General features: G+C 32.9%; 1 pseudogene; it reads right to left on the reverse strand.

The window, feature by feature from the left end:
- Positions 1 to 366: 366 nt before the first annotated feature.
- On the reverse strand, positions 367 to 860 carry LOC139901192 (tubulin alpha chain-like; annotated as a pseudogene).
- Positions 861 to 3,706: the final 2,846 nt, after the last annotated feature.

The raw sequence follows: 3,706 nt of genomic DNA on the forward strand, positions 1-3,706 counted from the left end.
ACTAACTTCATCATCATACATTAATTACAACATCATTATTCATAATACTCATGATCATCATCTCATCTTAACACTCGCTATCATCCTCATCCTTAATCAAAATCATTATTCGATTCAACTTAACATCATCATCTATACTGACATCACCATCATCAATATATTTTCATCGTCACCATCATTATCTTTATTCACCTCCGTGAATCATCTTCATCTATAATACGTAATCATACGCAAATCATAACACTATCTTAAACTAATCCTAATCGTCATGTTCATCGTCTTTCATCATCATCTATTCTTCATTCGATCATAAACAGAAAACACAAAGTAGTGATTGTATCACCATCGTTAAATCCCACCTCATCTTTACTTTCGTAAAAAAAAAATACAATAGGATTCCTTACGAGCTTCAGAACATTCTCCTTCCTCCATACTCTCACCCATATACCCATGCATAAAAGAACATTTAGCATTTATCAAGTCGAACTTATGGTCAATCCTCGAAAACACCTCAGCCGCACTAGTCGAGTTCGAGATCATGCAAACAGTCCTTGGTACCTTTTCCAAATCTCCACTTAGAACTACAGTTGGTGATTGGTAGTAAATACCACACTTGAACCCAGTAGGATACTAATCAATAAACTGGATGGTTCTCTTGGACTTAATGGTTGCAACCACAACTTTCACATCCTTAGGCACCACATCACCTCGGGACAGCAAGCCATGTATTTACCATGACGTGGGTCACACTTGGCCATCATGTATGACGGTTCAAACGCATTGTTTGTTATCTCAACTATATATAGTTGCTCGTGGTTTGCCTTTTCAGCTGTAATAATTGGTGCATAAGATTAGAGCATGATATGGATCCTTGGGTACGTAACTAAGTTGGTTTGGAATTCGGTCACGTCTACGTTCAATGCACCATAAAACTTCAAAGATGTATGTGTGTAAATGGGTTCATGAATGTATAAAGTAAAAATAGTAACACAAGTTGCAGGAAAATAGAAAGGAAAAAGGAGGTTTGTAGAAAGAAAAAAAAATTGGTTATAACTAATGGCTAAAAAGGATGAAATTGAGTTGTCTATATGCTTTTTTAATTGTGATTGTAATATATATATATATATTACTGTAAAGTGGAATAATAATATTAAAATAATAATAATTATAATATATAATAATTAAATCAATCAATCTTAAATGTGCAGGGATCGGAGTGAATGAAACTTTTAAAACAGTAAAGCAGCCGGATGAATTAGAATTATGTGCTGACAGTTTTTCACAGACTGGAATATCGTATTCCGTTGTTAATTAGTGATGGATAAAAGTCTTCGAAAAAATTCCGAATTTTTAAATTAAGTATCTTTATTTATTTCAGTCATTATGATATAAAATTCGGTCATTAATTATTAAATAAAAATTACATTAATTATTCACTCTCAACCCCAAGTAAAATATAGTTAATGTTAAAATTAATCATATAACTCCTAAATATATTATTAGTAAGCCTATAATTTATAAAACTCATTTTTGGATCATCATTTATTTTAAAATCTCATAAGTTCCTTTTTAACCCGCTTACTATCAATCGAATGACAATTGAGTGTTACCATCGTTTACTAAATAACTTCGAAGTCACAAAATATATATTATATATATATATATATATATATATATATATATATATATATATATATATATATATATATATATATATATATATATATATATAGTTACTTTTTAAATAATTATTATTATATATTATTATTATTTTACATAATTAATTCTAACCATTACAATATATAATATTTTATAATATTATATATACACATATATATTTTTAATATATGCATATCTATTTACAAATAGTTGTTCGTGAATCATCGGGAATGGTCGAAGGGTAATTGAATATATAAACATAGTTTTAAAAATTTCGAGACTCAACATTATAGACTTTGCTTATCGTGTCAACAATATATAAAGATTAAGTTTAAATTTGGTCGGAAATTTTCAGGTCGTCACCGTTTCCCATTTACTAATGGCTTCGATCTTGGCAGGGTCAACTTTAATTCCATGTTTACTGACAACATGGCCCAAAAACTGTACTTCTTGTAACCAGAAATCACACTTCAAAAATTTTGCGTACAGTTCTTCTTTCTTGAGTATTTCTAGTACCAGTCTTAAGTGTTGCTCATGTTCTTCCTTGTTCTTCGAGTAAATCAATATGTCGTCGATAAAAACAATGACACATTTATCTAAATACGATCTGCAGATGCGATTCATTAGATCCATGAATACTGCTGGAGCATTAGTCAATCTAAAAGGCATGACTAAAAACTCATAGTGACCGTAACGGGTTCTGAACGCGGTTTTAAGAACATCTTCTTCCTTCACTCTCAACTGATGATATCCGAAGCATAGATCAATCTTAGAATAAACACTTGATCCTTGCAATTGATCAAACAAATCATCAATCCTTGGTAATGGGTAACAATTCTTGATCGTTAATTTGTTTAATTCTCGGTATTCTATGCACATTCTCATAGATCCATCCTTCTTCTTAACGAACACAATAGGGGCACCCCAAGGTGAAAAACTGGGACGAATAAATCCACGGTCCAATAATTCTTGTAATTGGCTTTGTAATTCTTGCATCTCGGAAGGTGCAAGTCTATATGGGGATCAGGCTATGGGTGCGGCTCCTGGAATGAGATCAATATGGAATTCTACACATCTTTGTGGAGGTAGCCCAGGTAATTCTTCTGAAAATACTTCGGGATATTCTCTTACAATCGGCACATCGTAGATGCTTCTTTCTTCGGTTTTGATTTTCTTCACGTGTGCTAAAATGGCATAGCAACCTTTTCTTATAAGTTTCTAGGCCTTCATACAGCTGATAAGGTTCAGCTTCGAGTTGCTCTTCTCCCTATAAATTATTAATGACGTTTCATCTTTACGAGGGATGCAAATCACTTTTTCAACACAAACAACTTTCGCACTTGTTTTGGACATCCAGTCCATGCCAACGATTACATCAAAACTTCCTAATTCTATGAGTATCAAACCGATTTTGAATGTTTCACCAGCAAGGTTTATCTCACAACCATGGCAAATTTTATCGGCTTTTATCAGTTTACCATTAGCTAATTCAATAGTATATTTATCGTCTAGAGGCAATGATGCACATTTCAGTTTAGAACTAAAGTCTTTACACATATAACTTCTATCAGCACCCGTATCAAACATAATAGAAGGTAGTTGATTATTAACGGTAAACGTACCCGTAACAAGATCAGGGTCCTCACGTGCTTCACCGACATTAATATTAAATGCCCTCCCACGTGCGGGTTCTTTGTTCTTCTCCTTATCAGGGCATTGATTTATAAAGTGACCAGGCTTCCCGCATCCAAAACACTTCTTGATGTAACATCCTGTTACCGAGCCTAGTTGAAATGACCCTTTTGACCTTGGGTGTGTTTGTATGCTATTATAATAATTATATGTTTATAATTATTTAGTTGTTTAGTTGAGACCAGTTTGTGACAAGGGTCGCATAACAGGTTCGTTTGTTTAATTTGGACTCCGTTAAGGTAGTCAAATTAAGTACAAAAGATATCAGATAACTGGTAAATACCCGTGTGTGATGGAGTATTGTGTTTAACTAAGATATAAAAGGAAGAAGTCAGCTTCCTTCTCTCATTTTCTT

The sequence above is a fragment of the Rutidosis leptorrhynchoides genome, chromosome 3 (genome assembly GCF_046630445.1).
Source record: "Rutidosis leptorrhynchoides isolate AG116_Rl617_1_P2 chromosome 3, CSIRO_AGI_Rlap_v1, whole genome shotgun sequence".
Lineage (NCBI taxonomy): Eukaryota > Viridiplantae > Streptophyta > Magnoliopsida > Asterales > Asteraceae > Rutidosis > Rutidosis leptorrhynchoides.